Source organism: Mus caroli, unplaced genomic scaffold (assembly GCF_978045245.1).
Source record: "Mus caroli unplaced genomic scaffold, Mus_caroli_1 scaffold_5, whole genome shotgun sequence".
In the NCBI taxonomy this organism is placed as follows: Eukaryota; Metazoa; Chordata; class Mammalia; order Rodentia; family Muridae; genus Mus; species Mus caroli.
In genome coordinates this window covers 32116775-32141830 of record NW_028227260.1, presented here as the reverse complement: position 1 = coordinate 32141830, position 25056 = coordinate 32116775, and the positions used below count along the sequence as shown (strand labels likewise).

Here is a 25056-nt window from a genome sequence, read left to right as displayed (position 1 = left end):
AAACTCATCTACCATCTTCTTTTCAGTGTCCTTGTCTATAAAATGGGGAAAATAATAGTGTTTGCCTTCTTGCATTGTAACGATTCAGTAGAAAGTGCATTAGACTAACCACAAAGTCAGTAGACAACTGCTGCTGCTATAGCTTCCATGAACAGCAGCCTCCACAGTGACTCAACCACCACTATCTATCAAGAAAGGCAGCTTGTGGGTGGCTTTTGTTTTGACCTCAACTATGCAACCTTCTAGGAAATAGAATAGTTTTACAAACCTGGGTAGCTCAGAGGGCTCCTTTGTCTAAGCAGGGATAATGATAATCCTTTGTCCATGAATATTATTTAGAAACTCATACTAAATTTCTGGCATAATGAGTTGATGTACACCTGTCCACAGGAAAGTGTTTCTTTATAATCACTACCTGTACTGGAGATAGTGTCTTTGATGTTCTGGTATTGTTCTAATTTTAGATCTCAGGGGAAATCTAGTTTCTCTACTGGACCTTTTCTTGCATATAACCTCACTCCCAACGATATGGTATCTTGTAGCACTGGCAGAACGCTACAACAATATGGAAGCTTATGCCCATGAGATTCAAACTCTGGTTTGTTTTTGGTGTTCTTGATTCTCTCTTAACTTCCTCACCTCTGGAAGAAATGAAGGCACTTCTAATTATGTGGTTTATGAACACTGCATGGCTTAATTAAAGTGATGTATTGTTGAGGCACATTTGAACCACATGTGTATGAAATATACTACACAAATGACTTTATAATCTACTGGAAATGTCAGAATCTTTCAAAGGAAGTCATTAAATGCTAATATAATAAAATTCTTCCAGAAAATAATGCAGTGTAAATCATTGTATTACTTGAAATAGTCAGTCACTATTAGTGTCTCATAATTGTGAGCAAGACTAAGCTGAACTTTTTTTATTGATTATTTTATTTATTTTCATCCCCTCCCCCTCCTTCTATGAGGGTGCTCTCTCACCCACACCCACTCCAGGCCCACTGCCATAGCATTCCCTTACATTGGAGCATTGAGTCTCCACAGGACCAAAGGCCTCCCCTCCAATTCATGCCAGGCAAGACCATCCTCTGCTATATATACAGCTGGAGACATGGATCCCTTTATGTGTACTCTCTGGTTGGTGGTTTAGTTCCCGGGAGCTCTGGGGGGTCTGGTTGGTTGATATTGTTGTTCTTCCTATGGTGTTGCAAACCCCTTCCAAGCTGAATTTCTGATGAATCTAAAAGTGGAAGATGTGGAAAAGGGTGTTGAGCACTTAGTGATGAGTAAGACTCATGCTGGGCCTGCTTTAATGAACGATAACATTCATTTGTAATTGTAATCACTATAATAATGGGATGGAATTAAAGTATTTGAAAGCACAGTTCAGTCTATTATAACTAGTTTGAATATTCTTCCAGTATTTCTGTTTATAACATTAATTTGCTTAACAAAGCCTTTTTCATAGATAATGCAAGGCCAACTTAAGCCCAGCCTGTGTCTACATGATCACAACACTTAAGTTTATAAGGGCCACATTAATTTATAATGGTAACAAAGTGAGAAAGAGCAAAGCATAGAGCAGGCTGTGAGCTATGCTCTTATTTTGTTTCCTTGCTTTGTTTTCCTCCTATCACAAATTTCACCTTTACTGCTGCTCTACATGTGATATTAGGATTAGAACAGTTCCTGGGAAACAATCAATGCTAAATGTGTGTTTTTAAATAGAGACCTACTTATTGAAGCTGGTTACTCTTCAATGAATGTAACATCAGTAACATAAGAAGATAATACAGAAATGTTAAATTTTATTGCTAATCTTAAATCTTGCTTTAGGGAGGAGAAAAACCTTAATACTATTGCAAAAGAGTCAAGTCACACTAGATTAACATTGGTATACATTAATAATGAAAATAGCTGAGCCCGATTAGTGTCACTTAAAGTTTTGTGAATCACAGATATGGCCTTACAAATTAAACAGCTTGAATACCAGATAAAGAGTCTAGGAGAATAATGATTATTTTTAAAAGTTAAAACCTTCACGTTTCTCCTAAAGGAAAATTTATCACTGGTGTAGAACAGAGTACTATTCACTCTAGAGTGTGAAAAGAATGGGTCTTTGCTAACTATAAAAAGTGTAATAAAGAAGCCACTAAAATTGATTTTCATTTAAGTAGATTACGAGTGGTTTTTCCTTAACTGGAAAGCATATTTTGTGCTTCTTCAGACTATTTTTAGCCGCTATACTATTTATATAAGTATGGTTATTATATGTTCCACTTAGGGATATTTAAATGTCCCATGTTATCTTCACCATCAACTCCAAAACATTTGCCAATCTAATAGGAAGAAAAAACTATAGAAATAAGTGTGTAAATGATTTTCAATAAGTGTACACATAGACCAAGTTGTGAGATAAACAGAATGAATAGGTCTCTGTTGTACTGATTCTCAGTATGTGTTGCCCTCTGTAATGTTTTCCTACCTTAATATGCCCAGTGGCCTCCTCTGTAGCCAAGAACCTTTTCATTCAACAGCCCAAACAGGCATATGCTTCTGTTTCCCATCTGCTTTTCCATCTTCTACTCTGTCTCCAGAAAATTTACTGTCCTCAGTCCATTTTATCAGACCCTTGCTATCTTTCAAGAGTGTTATTAGTAGTAGTAATGACAGTAGGAGGAATCATAATATAACAATGAAAACAATAGCCAGTGTTGAGTATAATCACTGTTTTATTATGCTCTAGGCACTCTGTAAGCATTTTACATCCAGCACTTCATTTAATCCTCACTTTACACATGATGAAATTGAGGCTTAGAAAGATTAATTGTCTTGTCTAAGGTCCCGTAGTGAATAAAAGGACTCAATTTGTTTGTTTAATTCCAAAGGGCTAGGCTTTTAACCACTACAATTCTACAACTCTATGCTGCTTTTTTAGTTGTAGGAAAAGTAATAAGAGTTAATATCCCAGAAAGTATTTTTAAAGTATTTTCAAAAGGCAAAGTGTTTTTTTCTACCCAATCATGTATAGTTCTTATTATACTTATCTGGACATCGTTGAGTTGGCAAGGAAGGAGGGAGAATGACCACAGGAGTTGAATAAGCAAGGTTATAATGATACACATGTGTGAAAATTTCATATCTGAATCCATTATTTTGTAAATGAAAATAAAGTAAGAATCTGTATATGGCAGATTCTGTTAACCCAGCATTCAGGGGATGGAGCTATGAGAATCTACCTGAGTTTGAAGTTCATGTGGTCCACACTGAGAATAGAATTCCAGGATAGCCAGCTTAATAGTGAGAGGCCCTGTCTCAAAAAAGGAGGTAAGAAACAAAAAATGAGATCAAAGAAAAGTAGAAAAAAAGAAATAACAATCAATTCTTGGTCCAAAATATATAGCTTAAATTTTCAAGTAGACAACCTTATAAGCTTTCCCTTTGTCAAGTCATAGGACAATCAATATAGAGATGCTACAAAACTGATTATCTCTATCTCTATCTCTATCTCTCTCTCTCTCTCTCTCTCTCTCTCTCTCTCTCTCTCTCTCTCTCTCTCTACCTCTACCTCTACCTCTACATCTACATCTATATATCTATATCTACATCTATATATTTATATATCTACATCTATACATATATCCATATATCTATATCTATATCTTTATCTATATCTATCTATCTATCTATCTATCTATCTATCTATCTATCTATCTATCTATCTAACTATCTATTGTTTCTATCCATGCACAAAAATCCTAATAACATATAGTCAGGGTAGAAGGGCTTGTTTCACTCAACAGAGGTCATGCCACTTCTCATAAGAAGTACAAATGGCCAATAAGTAGGTTAGAAATGCTTGATATCCTAAGCTACTAGGAAAATGTAAGTCAATACTGCCTTGGGATTCAATGTTACTGTCAGAATGGTTACCAAGAAAATACAAATTATGGTAAGAATGCAGAAGAAAAATAGCTCTTATACATATTTGGTGCAAATGTAAAATGATATAGTCACTGTGGGAGTCATTATGGATGTTTCTTAAAGGAAAGAACAATCTACAATTAGAACTATTATATCAACCAGTTATACCACATCTAAGTATATACTTAATGAAATCAAAGTCACCATCCAATAAGTATACTGCATATCCATTTCTTTTTATTGTGACACTATTCATATAGCCAAGTGTGGAATCAACCTATATCTTCATCAATAGTTGAATCCATAATGATAATGTAGTCCATATATACAATAGAATTTTACTCAGCAGTAAATAAGACTGAAGTTTTATTTGCTGGAAAAATGGGTGGATCTATAGATTGTCATTTTAAGGCAACCAAGGTAGACTCTAAAACACCCATATCATATATACAAACAGCGACAAAATAAGATGGAGTGAAACTAGAGAGGGACTACTAGCAACTGGGGCCATGGATATGAGGAGGATAAGATAACAGAAGGTAAGAGAGATCATAGGAGAGAGTAGATGTGATGAATATACAGTAAATGTATGTATTGAAATGTCACAATAATAGTGACTCATGTGAGAAAGAAATGCTTCAGTTCACTTTTTTTAAATGACAAATTTAAAGCACTTTTTAATTAACATTCATCGGGGGATGTGTAGGCTTAGATTTTTCAAAACCTACTTTTAATAGGGGTTCACAAATGCTTTAACCTCCCTTCTATCCCACTACCCACCAGAAGTAGTAGAAAGGAAAAGTTCATGAAGTAAAGGAGGAAGTGGACCTGTTTAGAGATAGTTCTTTGGAGCAAATCCAATCTGCAGTATCAGGATATCAGCAGTTCAGTTCACATGAATCAGCAGCCATAGCTCAATCCACTCACAAACACCATTCACAAATCAGCAATGGCAGGTCAGTCCAGCAGAAACTGCAAGGTTCTACCAATCAGACAGAGTCCAAGGAAGTAGCAAGAAGCTGCTGGAATACCACCAGAAGTTTTTTTGATGCATTTTTCTCTATGAAACCATGAAAAACATTGGCCAAGAAAGATTGGTAAGTCATACCAATACCATCCATCATCGTCAGAGTGACCAATGTCAGCAAGGCCCAAGGATGACCAGCAAAAATGGTAAGGTGTACTAATGCCATCCAGTGTCATCAAAGATTGATAAGACATACCAATATCATCTAGCATCATCAGAGAAGACCAGTGTCAGCAAAGCACAAGGATGATCAGCACAGAATGGAAGGTATGCCAATTCCATCCAGTGTCATCCATTATCTGTTGGGTTGTATTTATATTCCTTTCAAACATCATGTGTTCTCTCAAGCATCTACTCTAGCAAAACATCACATGTTCTTTTTCCAGGCAACTTCCAGAAAAACACCACATGTCTGTTCTCAACAAGACATCTTTACACATGTCTGCTTCAGCAAAAACATCCTTTCATAAGACAATTTCCAGAAAAACATCACATGATACAACCAAGTCTACAAAGAAACCGGAAATTTCCACTTTGGGGATAGGACATAGATGTCACAAAACTCTTGTGGAGGCTAGAGGACTATTTGTGGGAATCAGTTCTCTCCTCCTGTCATGTGGAAGGATCTCAGGTTGTCAGGCCTGGTGATAAGTGCATTTACCCCACTAAGCTATCTCACCAGGGCAAGATGGCACATTTTATACAGTACATAATATAAAAGGAATAAATATCATATGATGACTTGCTCAAAGTATGGCCGGTGGAGCAAAAATAGAATTAAAGACTCATCTTATACCTGTGGAGTTAGGATCTGGCATTTTCAACAAGGCTCCAGGTAGTCTCTACACATACTTTGAAAGAAAGCCTGGCTGTGCTGGACTTATTAGAAGATGCTGTCATTTAACTCTCCATCATTTGTACCTGTCTTCCTCCCTTTCCCTCTGGAATCTGCCATTGACTGAATAGCCTCATGCTTCATGAAAGCTGAATTAATCACCATTGTGATAATATACTAACTGGTCAGTGGCATGTGGGTAGGTGGCCATGTTGTTTAAATCTAGGTACAGAAACTAAGGGAAGATGGTATCCATTTCAAATCACTCAAGGAGAAATGGAGTCTCCTTCCTTTGGATGTTTACACACTGAGAAAGAATCAGAGAAAATTCTGTCAGCATTTTGGAATATGGAGGATAGCTATCCTGGTCTTGATAAGATAGACACATCAGTTGACAAACACCCCAGTCCAAATCATCAGGAGTGCTTCCAATCATATGAGATTAGAACTGGATCTACTGTTTAAAAGTGTTTGAATCAATCAGGATTTTCTAGTATAGCCCAGGGATCTCTAACCTCACCACTATTGACATTTAGTGCTGAATAGACATAGTAGGTCTCAGAGTTTACCTGGACTTCTAAAGCCTACTACATATATAAATTTGCTGGTTTCTTTATAGCTCAGTGGATAGGTGAACAATATAAATTTAGGAAATCCTTAAGATGAATAGGGCATTGTTTCATGTTTGAGGATTCTCTAGTCTTAAGACTATATATACTATGAAATATCAGTTGCTACTCTCCTCATTTCCCAAACCAGTACTTTTTGCGAGTGCAGTCTATGTTCTTACCAATTTCAACTGCTATTCCTAATATGTCATGTCTGACGCCGGCTCTCTGAATATAAAAATAATGTCATAGTGAATTACTTTTCCTCCGATTTTATTGATCTTAAAAAAAATCATTAATACATTTCAGAACACAATGGAACTTGGATGATGCTTTAAAACCATATATCATATTTTTATTTATTTTTTGAGAATTTTCTTCATATATACAACATATTTCAGTAAGATTTACCTCTTTTCCTTACTAACTCAAGATCACCCTGAATGTCCTTCTTCCAACATTATGCTCTTTACATTTTTTTTTAATTATAATTAAGAGCTCAGTTTGTGCTGACTATGAGTACAGAGATAGGACCATCCTCTGAAGCATGGTCTACCTGCCAGAGATCACACCCTTGAAGGAAATTGACTCACCATTCCCCAGCAGCTATCAACTGTCAACAGCTGCTCGTCTAGGGGTGGGAATTATGAGTCACTTCCCTTTCTATGATCTATGTTAACTGGCTTAATCTTGTGCAGGTGTTATGCAGGGAACTCATTGATATGAGTTCATGAGTAGAGTGATCCTGTCATGTCCAGAAGACACTGTTACAGTCTAGTCTTCCCCAACCTCTGACTCTTAGTCTTTCTCCTTTATGTTCAGCAATGCATTTATTACACAAAATTATTTGTTTTAGAACTACAGGTCATTTCAAGATAAAAATATCACACCTTTAAACAACTTGTGTTAGTGACAAAAAGTGAGAGTTCTTGCCTTCCCATTCTGATCATACTCAAATTTCTTTCCTAATTAGAAGAGTCCTTCATTACAAAGGGGTTTATTTATGATTCACTGAAAATATAGCCTAGTTTCATAAAGAAACTTACCAATGATTTCTCCATGAGTGACCATTGATGCTAATACTTTATGGTTCCTCTCTCTTTTTTCCCTTCTTCTTTTATAAATTTGCTAGAAAAGAACCTGAATGAAGTCCACATATAGGAGAATTGACTTAGAACAAGAAAAAGACAAATCATTGGATAATAGACATAAGATTAACCAATCATTTTAGTTTGATCAGGGTTGTAGGAATTCCACCCTAAATCCTGTATCCAGGAAAATGCCTTAGACTAAGGTTAGCATGGGTGTCTAGTTATCTACTAGATGTATACTTAGGCAAAAGGTACATTAAAATACTAGTCATTTAAAGTGAATCTCATGTTCTATTTGTAATATTTAATTATAATAACTTCTGTTATTCAAAGTATGACATTTTAATGTGGTATTTTGACATATACATGTTCAATTTTTCTTTACTAGTAGAAGAGAATGATAGCACTATTAAAATCATATACAGTTTTTATATGACTATCTCTAAATAGTATCTCACATAAAGCAGTCACTCTTGCTTATTGAATTAATATATTAATAATTCTATAACTGTTATTGTCTTCTATTTTCTTTCCATAATGGAGATATTAATTATATCCAAAAGTTGTGAAGGATTAAGAAATGTGTATGTGAAAGGGATTATGCTATAACCAATACATAAAAGATCAATGATAATAATTATTGTATGTAATGTATGATAATATCTTTTTTTATTGATTTCCTCACGACTTCTTAGCTCATTTAAGGCTTTATTTAAGTCTGTGTTTATACACTGCTCATAAAAAGGGCTAATTGCGAGATTAAAGGTGAAATTTCAAGATTATAATCACCTCTGACATAAGCTGCAAGTTTATATTACAGTGTACATTATTTACATATATGGCTATCTAAGACCCCTAGGCAAACACAATTTTTTTTGCTAGTATGTGAAGGCAAAAGGCTGTAGTTCTTTTCTGTGAGTTTACATAGTTTATCACGGAGAGTTACAGAGAGGTCAGTTAAGTTGCAGATGTCAACAGGATGGAATCCAGCAGGTAGATCCAGTCAGTGCCATTCTAATTCTGGTGCTTTGCTTTTCCATGTGTACTCTGTGTACCTGATAAGCAATGTAGCTTTGATAAGCTATAACATGGTATGTGTGCTCATATATAGAACAAGGAATGCCTTTACTGAAAGTCTAGCAAACAAACAAGAAGCCGAGATGCTATCCGTCTTTCATGGAGGTTTCCTTTTTCCTAGTTTTAAATTTGAACCTGTCCTTATGTATTGACTCTTAGTCGATATACACTTGTAAAATGTACAGTGGAGAAAGGAAGACAAAACATTTGTCTGGGGTGAGATTCTATTCCCGCCATGTTCCTCCTTTATGCACCAGAGCTTTATATGGCTTGCATGGCTACACATTTACCTAAGACTTCCTTTAAAGATCCATTCGTAAAAGTCCACTCGGAGGGTTAAACACATTTTCTTCTAGAGCCATTTTATTTTAACAAATGGATTCTTGAACATTGAACAACCTTCATGACAAAGAAATTCATTAAATTCTTTTTGTGAGATTTCTTGCACTGATTTTTGAGGCCATATAATCGCTTGGGATCTTCTCAAATCAGGGAACAGCCAGCCATCTTTTAACACTTTTGTTAGCCCACAGGATAGAAGAAGAGGTAGAGAAGGAAAGATAATAAGAGAAGTGAGAAACAGAGGTAAGGGGAATTATTCTGAAGCTCTGAAGTAATCTGCACCTATTTAGAAGTGAGAAAACAGAATTCAAAGGGCCACATCACATGGAAGAACATCAAAAGCTTAAATAAACAAAGAAAGCCCAGGAATCATAAAACAAAAGGAAGGCAAATGAATTGATACTACTATTTTGTTCTATTTCTAATGAAAAAAAAAAGGAATGGGAAATTACAACTCATTACTTACTTCATAGGCTAGTAGCAAAAAGAGCACTGTAGTCAGAAATACACTTTTTACACCTCAACTCCATCATTAGTTAAGTGGCCATAGAAAAACTTCCTTGCCTCCTTTGTACCCTAGTTGAATTATACAACTGGCACTAACAATCCAATTTCGTAGTAAATTTACAGTGATGAAGTTAGTACACTTGCAGTGCTTGGGGCAATGTTGGCATAAGGTAAGGATTCTGTACATGAGATTTATGGTGATGTGTTGTTTTCACCTATAAAGTGGACATCATTTTTTTTTTACTGGCAACATCATAGGGAATATATATATATATTCTTTCCAAAATGATGATTGCCTGATCTAGGTCTTATGTGGTGATTAATACTAGTAGCTCAGGAAAGAATGAGAAGCAGAGTGCATGCTGAGCCATCATCCCAGGAGTCATAAAACCATCATTAAAGCTTTGTTATCTGGACTCATGCTGTGAAAAAATCTTGAATGATGTGGTCATACATCTAGGTTTAAATCTATTATGTGGTATTTTCACCTTATGTAGCTTCCAAGAAAGACTTAGTCTTTCTGAGATTCAATTTTCTTTATTTGTTCAAGCAAGGGTGCAAACATGTGCCTCACAAATTACACAGTGGATAGTTCCTGATGTATTGTGCTATTTTTATCATTCAGAATTTTCAAAGATTATATAAATATGATTGGAATTAATATAAATTATTAAAATTATGTATAGGTAATATAAATATAAAATGTATGTTTCTATCAATATAAATATGTTTACATTAAAACACAAATATATAGTATTTTATATATTTACATATAACATAAATATAAATTAGCATATATAATATAAAATATAAAGAATAATATGAATTTTATACAAACCAGTTATTACACACATACGCTTACATGTAATATGTATGCACATATATAGTACATACATATATTCAAATGACCAATTCTTTCCAACTGAATTGTTTTGGTACCACTGTTCTGGAAGCAGTTGATATTAGACACATATTTTGATACTTGAGTCCTCAAGTCCACTTTATTGTTCTACTTCTTTGTCCTTATGCCAGTTTTGCACTCTTTCGATTACTATAGCTCTGTAGTATGCTTGAAATTGGGAAGTTTTTCTTTTAATCTTTCACATTTGTTAGTTTTCCAGGTTTCTTTTGCTATTCAGAATCACATGTCCTTCTGTATTCCACATGAAATTGAAAATTAGTCTGTACCTTTTTCAAAGATTAAGGTTGACACACACATGCATGTATATGTGTGCATGCACATGTGTATATGTACACACATGTGTGCATGGATGTATGTATACATGAGGGTGTGAAAGGGTTTCATGTAGCTCTGGCTGTCCTTAAAATAATTATATAGTTATGAATGACCTTGATTCTATTGCATCTATTTCCAAAGTACTGGGATTACAACATGGCTACATGGAATTTTGATAAGAGTTTCATTAAATCTATGGTTCATATTGCAAAGTAGTGTCATCATCACTACTGTGGATGATGACAGTGGAGAATACTGTGGTATATCAGTGGAGAATACCTATCATCATTAAATTTGTCTTTGAAAATTCCATGCATGTGCATAGTGCGTCCTGGCCACTTCCACTCCCATCCTATCCCAGTGTCCTAGACTCCTATCGACTCTACTTCTTCCCTGCACATACTTTTCTCACATTCATGCTTTTTTGATTTTATGACCTACTAAGTTAAACCAGCCCCATGTGTGTGACTATGGGTTTGGAGCTACCAATTACAATATGGTAGGCTCAACAGTGAGGATATAACTGAGCATAATGATCCCTACTCTCCATTCCAAGAATCTATTAGTAGCTAATAGTTCAGCATTAAAATGTAGAACCACATGAGCCCCCTTCCCTTCCTATGACTGATTTGTTGACATCCTGTATGGGCCCAGTCCAGATAACTGCAGTTGTGAGTCCATGTTTGCTGTGGTTATACTAAATCTAGAAGATGCTATTCCACAGCACTTTACTTTCTCATCTCATTCTGACATTATTTCCCGCCCTCTCTTGCCTGTTCCCTGTGCCCTAGAGAGGATGGTATAAATGTCCTCTTTCAGGATGAATCCATAATGGTCTCTTATTTCAGTATTGTGGCAACCATGAATCTTACACATTTTCAGCAGTTCACTGCAAAAAGGGGCTTCTCTGATCAAGGATGTTTGTCTATGGGTATAAGCACAAGGATTTAGGAGGCAGCTTAATGCTATGTTAATTTCATTACATAACAATAGTGAGTGCTCAGTAGGAACACCTATGACCTTCCTAGTCAGGAACTGTTAATGCAGCTTACAATATCAAGCATGGGCTCTTTTCCATGAAGCAGTCCTTAAATACAGTGAGAGGGCGATTGATTAACCCCACAAGCTTGTGCCACTATTATACATGAGGCCACTTCTTTCCCAGGTGGTTAGTTTTTTAGTTTATAAGGTTTAGACTTGGGTAATATCAGAGATGCCTTTTCTTCCCTAGTTCCATATATAGAACCTTCTGGGCCTTTGAAAGTTAGCTAGCAGAGAACCTTCTAGTCCAGAACAGATCCAGATTTCTTTCTCTACACCTTGTAACCAACACATGTGGTGCCTTCCTCACCATGGTTTTATCTTCTAGCTCTGGTATGCAACCAAGAGTACTGACAAGTGTCTGTATTGTTTTAGGAGCTTTGGCTGCCTCTTATTTGGAAGCATCCCATACCCAGTACTGAGAATATTGTTCATTATCCTACTGTTAATAAGAATAGCTATATCTAGCTATGCAGAGTAACTTCCTTAAGTCTCTCTTTTGTGTTTTTAGTTGTTATAAGATAGTACACTTATATATCACTTTTTCATATATTTTTTCATATGTTTTGATTAATGTCTCCACCAAGTATCATTGTCTCCCTAATCACTGTACTCCCCCTTTTTCTAATCTCTCCTGTCCCTAGCCATTCATCCTTCCTTCTCTTCAGTTTTCTTTGATTTATATTCTATTGCCCCATCTTAAGGCAACCCTACCTGGATGTTCTCATTTAGGTAATAAAAAAGCTTATTTGTTTACATGTATATACTATTAAAGTTCAAAAGTTTAACATTCATATGCTGTTTGTTTTGCAGCAGCTATAAATATCCTTTTGATGATTTTCCTCTTTGGAAATTATCCTCTTTGATGATTATCTGAATTTGTTGTGATATCTCCCAAATCATTCCTCTCCTCTGATACTGATTCCTTAGCTTAATCCTTTATTGCTGCACCAAATAACCTTAAGAGAAATAAAGGTGATATACATAGGACACTCATCACATAGTAATATATTTGCTAAGCTTTCTACAGAATATTATAGCTTTATCTGTTTGGAGATATGTAACCTTATGTCTAGAAATATTGACAGGAAGTAGAATATATGTTCATCATATTAGGGAAAGGCAGTATATGTCTTTATTTTGTCTATCCAAATATCTGTAAAAATAGAACATTAAACTCACTACAGAAATATATATGAAAAATACTTATGAGATGGTGTATTGAAGAAATGTGTGCATCTTCATTGTCTTCAAATAGAACTAAAGTGTGTCTCTTTTAGAGATGGATATTATTATTTTTATTTCATACTTGGAACTATTTATTTATTTTTGTTTTATGTTATGAGTATTTTACCTACATGTATTGAAGTGCAACATTTGTATGCTTGCTACCTGAGGAGGACAGAATATTTAGTTGAGTTCCCTGGACCTAGAATCACAGATACTTGTTGAGTGCTGGGAACTCTTCATGAGAAGTGACTGCTCTTAGCCCACTGAAACATCTCCCCATCCCTCAATTATAAATTTCAATTTATCTCCTTTCTTGCTACACAATGCGACATATAGCTTATAGGATATTTCTTCTTACTACTAGCCTTTTAAAAATTTCAGCTGCTTTGGTGCTTTACCGGCTCCTTCCTTGCTCTGCTAGAATCATGTTTCTGTGCTAAAGCACACCTTGCAGTTCTTCATTTCTAGATTCTAGGCAGGATGTTCATAACTAGGTCAGTCTGCTTTTCTTAATCAGTTACCTGATTTCTGACTTCATCCATCTTCTCTCTGGTTCTATTTTATTATTCTCTGATAGATTCCCTACTGTATCCTAATACTGCTCATATCTCACCATAAAAAAATACATGGGCCATAACTCATACTGAAATAGTTTTCCTTTGCCTCACAGCCACAGAATTTGGTCACCTAAGCAAGGGCAATATATATTTTCAAGTATTAATAGACTGTCTGACTGGGCACTATTTGAGATAACTTCTAGGAAAATGTCTAACCTTGTATTCTAAAACATTTGATATGTTTTGATCTGTCGGCTTTCTTTAGGCTGTGCACACTTTGTATGAAGGGAGGCTGCTTCATAAAGCATCACACTGAATACAAGAAAATCAATAAGCAATCTGTGTGATAATTAATTAAGGTGCCAGAATGAATTACTGTTTCTTCCTCTCCCTGTTTGGGTCAGAGTCTTGCTTGATTTGGGAAGTTGTCCGTTTTCAATTACAGTGTGTGTGTGTTCTTTTGAGGTGACAGGGATGAATGAATGGCAGAAAATCATAATATGGCAGAAAAGTATGGGGTAGGTTTAACATGGCAAAGATGTGACTTCAAAAAGGCATTTCAAATATGTAGCTGTTATAAAGTGGGGTAATGTAGAAGTTTCTTGCTCCACATTAATAGGTAAGATTAAAATAAAGCCAACTTTGTTCTCTGTGCACTGTCCTATATGTTCATATACTTACAGGACCCAAGTTCAAGAGCTCATGTCAGAAATAACACAGTGTATTAAAGGTGCATCTATGTTTGAGTACATTATAGTTACTGAATTCAGAGAATATTTAATTTACCAAGGGGAACTAATATTAAACTAAGCCACATGTGCTAATGGGGAGCATACCTTATTTAGCTGGAATTTTTCTGTAACCTATGTTTACTATTCAAATAAAGCCAGAAATCATACTGAACGCTTTCAGTGCTCTCACTACATCATAAAGCTGAAAATATAAGCAAATAATAAATGAATATATTGCTTTAAAATATATTAAAATATATTGAGATATCTGGGTGACCTCAATATGGAATGTGCAATATAATCTATCCATACCCAAACATTCTTCTTGTACTTTTTTTTTAAGATTTATTTATTTTATTAGATGTCTTCAGACACACCAGAATGGCATCAGATGTCATTACAGATGGTTGTGAGCAGCCATGTGGTAGCTGGGAATTGAACTCAAGACCTCTGAAAAAGCAGTCAGTGCCCTTCCTCATTGAGCCATCTCTCCAGACCCACCAAACATCCTTTTTGTCACATTCTTTTCCTCTTCAAATCAACCCAAGGCTAAGTGTGGTAGTGTCAGCATTCAAAAGGAAGATAGATCTCTGAATGTGAGGCTGGCTCATTCTTCATAGTGAGATCCAGGCCATGGCAGTTAGAGCTACATAGTGAGACCCTTATTTCAAATATATATTTCTCATTTAAAAATTTTTTGATATTATAATATAATTATATAATTCAATATAATTATATAATTTACCCATCCCTTTCCTCTTGCAAACACTCCCATATACTTTTCCTTGCTCTGTTTCAAATTCATGGCTTCTTTTTTTCATTAATTGTTGTTATATGCATATATGTGTATTTATGCAATATATTTTAAATATTACCTGTTCCGTGTGTATAATGTTATTTGAATGTATGCTTTCAAGGTTGCCTATTTGGTATTCAATAGCCAGCTGGTGGTATCTTCCCTAGAGAAGACCATTTCTCCCATTCAGCAATCCTTGGTTGCCTGTAGTCTTTTGTGTATGGTTGAATGCTTATGGGCTTTCTCCTGTCTGCTTTGACACATCTGTTGTCCTTGTTCAGACCATGTTTAGACAGTTATGCTGGTGAGATGTTATGTGTGTAGATTCTGAAATTACTAGGAGACATGGTCTCATAGCAAAGTCCCTTTGGTTCTTAAAATATTTCTGCTCCCTCCTCTGCAATGTTCCCTGAGCCCTGAGTGCAGGATTTCTTTTGAAGATGTATGCATTGGCTTCACGTTCCACAACTCTGCATTTTGCTTGGTTGTGGTTTTCTGTAATGGTCTCCTTCTGTTGCAAATAGAAGTTTCTTAGACAATGGGTAGGAATTCTACTGTTTATAGGCATGAGGACAACTATTTAGAATTGAATTAGAGATTATGCCGTTTTTAGTAGAATGATGATTGTAGGTTCTTATCCAAAATCCCTGACTTTACTAGCCCTGGAGGATTGGCTAGGTTTCTGGTACCAGGTGTGATTTCCTTCATAAATTGTAGGTCTTAAGTCTGACTAGAGAACTATTACTGCTAAGGTACAAATGCCACTAACTCATGTATCTTTAGGGTTATTGGGTCATAGTAGTCTTTTATGTGGTTCATAGGCACTACAATCACATAAGATTGCTTGTTACCCCCCTCCTTTGGAAGCTTGCACAGCCCCTTCTGGTACCATGAAAGCTAGTGCTCAGGGAGGGGGCATCCAGGTCAGATCTTACTGAGAGCTCTGTGAATCCTGTGTATGAAGTGCATGGTATCTTCAGCAATAGATATGACTTACCTTTCATCTCTCAGGAGCAACAAAGGGTATTAGCAATACTTTATAAGGTTTTGTGAGTCTCTTGGACAACCTTGACCAACTACTCAAAAGCAAGCTTTTCGTTCCTGATGTTGGGTTTTTTTTTAGGTGGTTGTTGTCTATTATAGAGAACATTGCCAGCCCGGTTGAGAAAATTTTGTTTAAACAATATATGTCTATTTATTCACTGAAATTTACTTTTAAAACTGTTTAAATTAAATTTAGTTAGCATACAAAGTAGTGAGTTTCATTATGACATTTTTATACATATGCATTACTCTAACTTGGTCTTTTTCCAGAGGAATATACTTAATAGAAAATATTTCTGGATTGCCTCATGTTGAATATATCAGAATGATTGAATGAAGGAGACTGGAGAGCTTCCATAAGTGCACAGATTATGATTTGCCCTGGAGGGCACAGGAATCATCAGGGGGCCTGGAACAGATCTTTTCAGGTCTAACATTCTGTGATGTTAATGTTTCTGAGGCAGTAGCACCCCTGGAAAAATGGCTGAGTGCCAAGCCTACTTTCTTTAAATGTGTGTTTTAAGAACACTTGCCTGTGTCAATTTATTCTTAGCTCCATGGGCTTTATCATGGCTATGTTACATAGGAGGACAATACTTATTGTGATGCAAGAGTCTTAGCCCAAATGGGCTTAGGGTTTTCATAACTCAATTTAGTGTAATTATACTCAACTTAGGAAATGAATAAAGGGACCCTTTTTCTTCCCAGTGGACACATGATTAATTGGTTTAGAAGTAAAAATGCCTTCAAAATAGACCTAAGCTCCACTAGGCTCCCAGAAGGTTGTTTAAAATCTCAATAGAGTTTACTTGGCCTTTTCTCATTAAAGTTGGATAAGATAAATTCAAAACCCAAGGCCTTTTCAAATCAGCAAGGGCAAGAGAAAACCTAAAGTAAGCACAAGAGTTTACCTAACATCAATTCCAGAGAGCTATCAAGTGCTAGTTGACTGACACACGTTTTAGGGCAACAATGGCGCATTTTACTGATTAGGTCTATTTTAGAATAAGTCACAAGTAGGATCTTCCTGAGATATTTTGGGGATAACATTATTTGAGGGAGATCATTCTGATTCTATCCACACATTAAGACCTCAATAGTATCTACTTGATCTGTGTTGTTATGAATGATAATAATTCTAGGCACACCAGGTGTTTGTATAAGCAGTATATTTCATATGCAGCTATATTTTTTAGCCTAAGCATGAATGCATGTGTGCTTTATCCCTTTGTGAATAATTTGGAGATATTAAAAAATGGAAAGAAGTGAGATTGTAGGAATAGAACAACCCAAATTGCAGATAAATATATATATATATATATATATATATATATATATATAGCCAACTAACAGACTCATAAAATTTTGTATTCAGACATTTTAAAATGTCTGTTTTATCCTTAAATGGTCCCTATAAAATGTGTATTTCTAAACGACTGCTTTAAAAGGATAGTATTATTACCATGGAAATTGGGGTCTTCTAAGAAAACACTTGGAAAGAAGCTCAAGATGAGGACTCAAAAGCCACATGCTCAACGGCTCTGATGCTCATCAAGTTTCCAGATCCCTAGCTCCTTGAGAAAATCATTATTCTCAAATATATACCAATATTCTCATACCATAGGGAGAGGGCTTCAAAGGGAGAGAGAGAGAGAGAGAGAGAGAGAGAGAGAGAGAGAGAGAGAGAGAGAGAAGAGGAAGAAGAAGAAGAAGAAGAAGAAGAAGAAGAAGAAGAAGAAGAAGAAGAAGAAGAATGAGGAGGAGGAGGAGGAAGAGGAGAGGAGGGGAGGGGAGGGGAGGGGAGAGGAGGGGAGGGGAGGGGAGGGGAGGGGAGGGGAGGGGAGGGGAGGGGAGAGGAGAGGAGAGGAGAGGAGAGGAGAGGAGAGGAGAGGAGAGGAGAGGAGAGGAGAGGAGAGGAGAGGAGAGGAGAGGAGAGGAGAGGAGAGGAGACAAGAGAGGAGAGAGAGATCTTATCTTTTTGGACAAGGGAAAGAAGAAAAAGAAAAAGTTAAGCTGTACAGTGCTGAGTGATGGACGTTCTTCAAATGGTTGTACAGGGGTGGGATTTATGGTAAGGATAAGTACATTCTCTTATTGAGGAGATAATTATTCCACCCATGACCTTAACATGACATTTATTGTATCAGCCTTCCTAAGAGGTAGTCACTTAGCCAGGTGACTGACAAACCCAGCCTTATTAACTGTTTTGTAAAATTTAATTAAAACATTATTATACCATTTCCCCTCCCTCATCCCTCTCCAGCTCTCTTTTGTCTCCGTCCTCACTACCTCTGAAACTCAAACTGGATTCTTTTTCTTTAATTATATTTGTTATAATACATGCAGAAATTATATATAGATGCAACCTGCTGAGTCTGTTTAGTGTCATTTGTATGTATATATTTTAGGGATCCTGGACATTGATGACTGTTTAGAAGGCTCTCCCCCAGGGAAAATTAATTAATTAATTCTCCTTCTCTTATCAGTTTTCAATTTCCTGTATCTCTTCATTTAAATGGTAAGCCCTGCCAAATGGTATTTAATGTCCAGGTCTCATTTAGGCAGCCATGTTGGTGAGATTTCATGAATTTAGATTTCCTGTGATTCTCTGCCTCTTACAATCTTTCAACTCTTCCACAGTGTCCCTTGAATCATAGGTGAAGGAGTCATTTTGTTGATGGATCATTTGTGGCTGGACACCTCACAGTCATTTGTTTTCTGCCTTTTGATTAGTCATTGTTTCCTGTAATGGTCTCCATCTGCTGCAAAAAGAAGCTTTGTTATGCAGGGTGAGAAATAGACTGTCTGTTGGTATTAGGTCTTTAGAATGCAGTTAGAAATTAAAGATTTAGAAATGTAGTAAGTTCTGGTGTTTATGAGCTCACAATCCACAGATGGCTAGCTAGGTTTATAGCACTAGGTATGCTTTCCCTCCTGATTTAAGGAGATTTTAAATAAGCTGTTGGATAGTTCCAAAGTAATGACACTACTGAACCTTAGGGATATCTTGTTGTCCAGCAGTATTAACTCCTAAAGAAAGAGACAATGGATGGCATGTAACATAATCTTTGAAGCTGATAAGAATGTCATGTCCCTACCCATGGCTAGAGGAACACTTCATTCTTTACATGAAGAGAAAATAACTTACCTTTAATGGTCCCCATTAGAACCTGATTTCCTTAATGGCTTCTAAGACTACTTATGTTTTATAAAATTTGACCCCCAAATCCGTTCTGGTTCCTTAGCCTGCAGAGTAAAAAGCTGCATTAAAATAGCAAACAGTGTGCTTTTATGAATGAATTTTCCAGAGTAATGTGGTCCTGAAATATAATGAATTCTTATAGAATACTATTGAATGGAAATATTAGTTATTAAAATACATAGTGTTATATAGCCATTTTCTCTGTGATAAAATCTTTGAGTTTCTCAAAGAAACAGAAAGTTCTAAAGAAAGGTAAAACATTCCATCCTGTAAGGAAGCTCATTAAGGTCAAGAATGTACAAAAAAAGCTTAAAGAAATCCTTGAAACTTACCAGGTTCACTAGCCCTCTCTCTACAAGTATATACGCAGTAGTAAGGACTTTTGAGAGAAGCAGTCTCAGACCAGTGAAACCACCTGAAAGAAAGAGAGGCCATCCATGCTACCTAGAAGAGTCTTAGACCTGCTGACCTATCTGGAAGAGTCAGGAAATAGCCAAGATACCTCAATGAAGCAGAGGCCAGCCTGATGCCTGAAAGAGGCTTAGAGCTATTTATTTGGAAAGGATACTTTTCAACCTCTTGAGCTGCCAGTAGATTTTGGAATACACTCAAGGTTTCCATCTTTCATGAGCTGTCCCACATGCTGGGGTGGGCTTTGCTAATTATTGTCTTTGAGTCATTTCTGCTGCTGTAATAAGTGCTTGTTTACACTCCTATAAGCAACCTTACTAAAACTCATTGTTTCAGTAATTTGGACTTTGAGAGTATCCATATTTAGTCTGTTGTTGATTCCTTATCTGGAGTAAGCTGATGTTTGTTTAAGTCTCACCACAAATGGCTGTGTGAATTACTGTCTATAAACTGACAACTATAGAGAGTTGAGGATATAGTCAATAGGAGACCAGTGTTGCAGCTTTGCAGTCAGGATGAGAGAGGAAACTCCTCCTGAGCTATATGCTGTTGAAAGCTCCAACAAATAGAAAGAGTCTACAAAGAGTATGTAAATCTACTGAGTTTCACAGTTCAGATGCCAATCTCAGCTAGCACCAAGAATACCTATTGTTTCTTGTTTTTTGTTTTTGTTTTTTGTTTTCCAGGCAACTCTTTACTTTATGCCCTTGTCCTCCCTCCTCTGGCTCACTCTTCCCATGATGAGAAAAGACTCAGCCACCCAAAATAATGTTATTAATGGGTATATGGATCAGTTTCACGAAGAAGCCAATGAATCCCATGATAGCAAATCCTATAGCTGTAGCCATGGCAATCTTCTGGAATTCTTTTCTGTCCGGTTTGGTGCATCTTTTAACCAGCCGAATAGAGTCCTTTACAAACTGCCAACTGGGTTCTACAAACTGCATTACCTGATCCATGTTTGTGGGATGGCGGATTGAGAGCTTAGAGACATGTAGCCTAGGAGAGAACTGAGCCAAGGTGGACTCCAGAAAATCAAATAACCCCATTAAAAATGGGGGCTCAGAGCTAAACAAAGAATTCTCACCTGAGGAATACCTATTGGCTGAGAAGCACCTGAAAAAATGTTCAACATCCTTTTTTTTTTTTTTTTTCCTTGTACCCCTCACACAATATTTATTCTATAACCATTTATACACACACTTCTTTTTTTTTTTTTTTTTTTTTTAATATTTTTATTACATAATTTCCTCAATTACATTTCCAATACTATCCCAAAAGTCCCCCATAGCGCCCCCCACTTCCCTACCCACCCATTCCCATTCTTTTGGCCCTGGCATTCCCCTATATTGGGGCATATAAAGTTTGCAAGTCCAATGGGCCTCTCTTTCCATTGATGGCCGACTAGGCCATCTTTCGATACATATGCAGCTAGAGACAAGAGCTCCAGGGTTCCGGTTAGTACATCATGTTGTTCCAACAATAGGGTTGCAGATCCCTTTAGCTCCTTGGGTACTTTCTCTAGCTTCTCCATTGGGAGCCCTGTGATACATCCAATAGCTGACTGTGAACATCCACTCCTGTGTTTGCTAGGCCCCGGCATCGTCTCACAAGAGACAGCTATATTTGGGTCCTTTCAGCAAGATCTTGCTAGTGTATGCAATGGTGTCAGCGTTTATAAGCTGATTATGGGACGGATCCCTGGATACAGCAGTCTCTAAATGGTCCATCCTTTCATCACAGCTACGAACTTTGTCTCTGTAGCTCCTTCCCTGGGTGTTTTGTTCCCAATTCTAAGAAGGTGCACAGTGTCCACACTTTGGTCTTCATTCTTCTTGAGTTTCATGCGTTTAGCAAATTGTATCTTATATCTTGGATATCCTAAGTTTTGGGCTAATATCCACTTATCAATGAATACATATTGTGTGAGTTCTTTTGTGATTGTGTTACTTCACTCAAGATGATGCCCTCCAGGTCCATCCATTTGGCTAGGAATTTCATAAATTCATTCTTTTTAATAGCTGAGTAGTACTCCATTGTGTAAATGTACCATAATTTCTGTATCCATTCCTCTGTTGAGGGACATCTGGGTTCTTTCCAGCTTCTGGCTATTATAAATAGGGCTGCTATGAACATAGTGGAGCATGTGTCCTTTTTACCGGTTGGGACATCTTCTGGATATATGCCCAGGAGAGGTATTGCTGGATCCTCCGGTAGTACTATGTCCAATTTTCTGAGGAACCGCCAGACTGATTTCCAGAGTGGTTGTACAAGCTTGCAATCCCACCAACAATGGAGGAGTGTTCCTCTTTCTCCACATCCTCGCCAGCATCTGCTGTCACCTGAATTTTTGATCTTAGCCATTCTGACTGGTGTGAGGTGGAATCTCAGGGTTGTTTTGATTTGCATTTCCCTGATGATTAAGGATGTTGAACATTTTTTCAGGTGCTTCTCTGCCATTCGGTATTCCTCAGGTGAGAATTCTTTGTTCAGTTCTGAGCCCCATTTTTTAATGGGGTTATTTGACTTTCTGGAGTCCACCTTCTTGAGTTCTTTATATATATTGGATATTAGTCCCTTATCTGATTTAGGATAGGTGAAGATCCTTTCCCAATCTGTTGGTGGTTTTTTTGTCTTATTGATGGTGTCTTTAGCCTTGCAGAAGCTTTGTAGTTTCATGAGGTCCCACTTGTCAATTCTCGATCTTACAGCACAAGCCATTACTGTTCTATTCAGGAATTTTTCCCCTGTGCCCATATCTTCAAGGCTTTTCCCCACTTTCTCCTCTATAAGTTTCAGTGTCTCTGGTTTTATGTGAAGTTCCTTGATCCACTTAGACTTGACCTTAGTACAAGGAGATAGGAATGGATCGATTCGCATTCTTCTACATGTTAACAACCAGTTGTGCCAGCACCATTTGTTGAAAATGCTGTCTTTCTTCCACTGGATGTTTTTAGCTCCCTTGTCGAAGATCAAGTGACCATAGGTGTGTGGGTTCATTTCTGGGTCTTCAATTCTATTCCATTGGTCTATTTGTCTGTCACTATACCAGTACCATGCAGTTTTTATCACAATTGCTCTGTAGTAGAGCTTTAGGTCCGGCATGGTGATTCCACCAGAGGTTCTTTTATCCTTGAGAAGAGTTTTTGCTATCCTAGGTTTTTTGTTATTCCAGATGAATTTGCAGATTGCACTTTCTAATTCGTTGAAGAATTGATTTGGAATTTTGATGGGGATTGCATTGAATCTGTAGATTGCTTTTGGCAAGATAGCCATTTTTACAATGTTGATCCTGCCAATCCATGAGCATGGGAGATCTTTCCATCTTCTGAGATCTTCTATAATTTCTTTCTTCAGAGACTTGAAGTTTTTATTATACAGATCTTTCACTTCCTTAGTTAGAGTCACGCCAAGATATTTTATATTATTTGTGACTATTGAGAAGGGTGTTGTTTCCCTAATTTCTTTCTCAGCCTGTTTATTCTTTGTGTAGAGAAAGGCCATTGATTTGTTTGAGTTAATTTTATATCCAGCTACTTCACCGAAGCTGTTTATCAGGCTTAGGAGTTCTCTGGTGGAATTTTTAGGGTCACTTATATATACTATCATATCATCTGCAAAAAGTGATATTTTGACTTCCTCTTTTCCAATTTGTATCCCTTTGATCTCCTTTTGTTGTCGAATTGCTCTGGCTAGGACTTCAAGTACAATGTTGAATAGGTATGGAGAAAGTGGACAGCCTTGTCTAGTCCCTGATTTTAGAGGGATTGCTTCAAGCTTCTCACCATTTACTTTGATGTTGGCTACTGGTTTGCTGTAGCTTGCTTTTATCATGTTTAGGTATGGGCCTTGAATTCCTGATCTTTCCAAGACTTTTATCATGAATGGGTGTTGGATCTTGTCAAATGCTTTTTCCGCATCTAAGGAGATGACCATGTGGTTTTTATCTTTGAGTTTGTTTATATACTGGATTACATTGATGGATTTCCGTATATTGAACCATCCCTGCATCCCTGGGATGAAACCTACTTGGTCAGGATGGATGATTGTTTTGATGTGTTCTTGGATTCGGTTAGCAAGAACTTTATTGAGGATTTTTGCATCAATATTCATAAGGGATATTGGTCTGAAGTTTTCTATCTTTGTTGGGTCTTTTTGTGGTTTAGGTATCAGAGTAATTGTGGCTTCATAGAATGAGTTGGGTAGAGTACCTTCTGTTTCTATTTTGTGGAATAGTTTGTGAAGAACTGGGATTAGATCTTCTTTGAAGGTCTGATAGAACTCTGCACTAAACCCATCTGGTCCTGGGCTTTTTTTAGTTGGGAGACTATTAATAACTGCTTCTATTTCTTTGGGGGATATAGGGCTGTTTAGATCATTAACCTGATCTTGATTCAACTTTGGTACCGGGTATCTGTCTAGGAATTTGTCCATTTCATCCAGGTTCTCCAGTTTTGTTGAGTACAGCCTTTGGTAGAAGGATCTGATGGTGTTTTGGATGTCTTCAGGATCTGTTGTTATGTCTCCTTTTTCATTTCTGATTTTGTTAATTAGGATGCTTTCCCTGTGCCCTCTAGTGAGTCTGGCTAAGGGTTTATCTATCTTGTTGATTTTCTCAAAGAACCAGCTCCTTGATTGGTTGATTCTTTGAATAGTTTTTCTTGTTTCCACTTGGTTGATTTCACCCCTGAGTTTGATTATTTCCTGCCGTCTACTCCTCTTGGGTGAATTTGCTTCCTTTTGTTCTAGTGCTTTTAGGTGTGTTGTCAAGCTGCTAATGTGTGCTCTCTCTAGTTTCCTTTTGGAGGCACTCAGAGCTATGAGTTTTCCTCTTAAAAATGCTTTCATTGCGTCCCATAAGTTTGGGTATGTTGTGGCTTCATTTTCATTGAACTCTAAAAAGTCCTTAATTTCTTTCTTTATTCCTTCCTTGACCAAGGTATCATTGAGAAGAGTGTTGTTCAGTTTCCACGTGAAGGTGGGCTTTCTATTATTTATTTTGTTATTGAAGATCAGCCTTAGTCCATGGTGATCTGATAGGATGCATGGGACAATTTCAATATTTTTATATCTGTTGAGGCCTGTTTTGTGACCAATTATGTGGTCAATTTTGGAGAAGGTACCATGAGGTGCTGAGAAGAAGGTATATCCTTTTGTTTTAGGATAGAATGTTCTGTAGATATCTGCCAGATCCATTTGATTCATAATTTCTCTTAGTTTCACTGTGTCCCTGTTTAGTTTCTGTTTCCATGATCTGTCCATTGGTGAAAGTGGTGTGTTGAAGTCTCCCACTATTATTGTATGAGGTGCAATGTGTGCTTTGAGATTTACTAAAGTTTCTTTAATGAATGTGGCTGCCTTTGTATTTGGAGCATAGATATTCAGGATTG

The 25056-nt window shown here is 36.8% G+C and overlaps 1 pseudogene; it reads right to left on the bottom strand.

Annotated features, from left to right (window-relative positions):
- Window positions 1–20418: 20418 nt before the first annotated feature.
- LOC110286560 (protein transport protein Sec61 subunit gamma pseudogene) lies at window positions 20419–20625 on the bottom strand (annotated as a pseudogene).
- Window positions 20626–25056: the final 4431 nt, after the last annotated feature.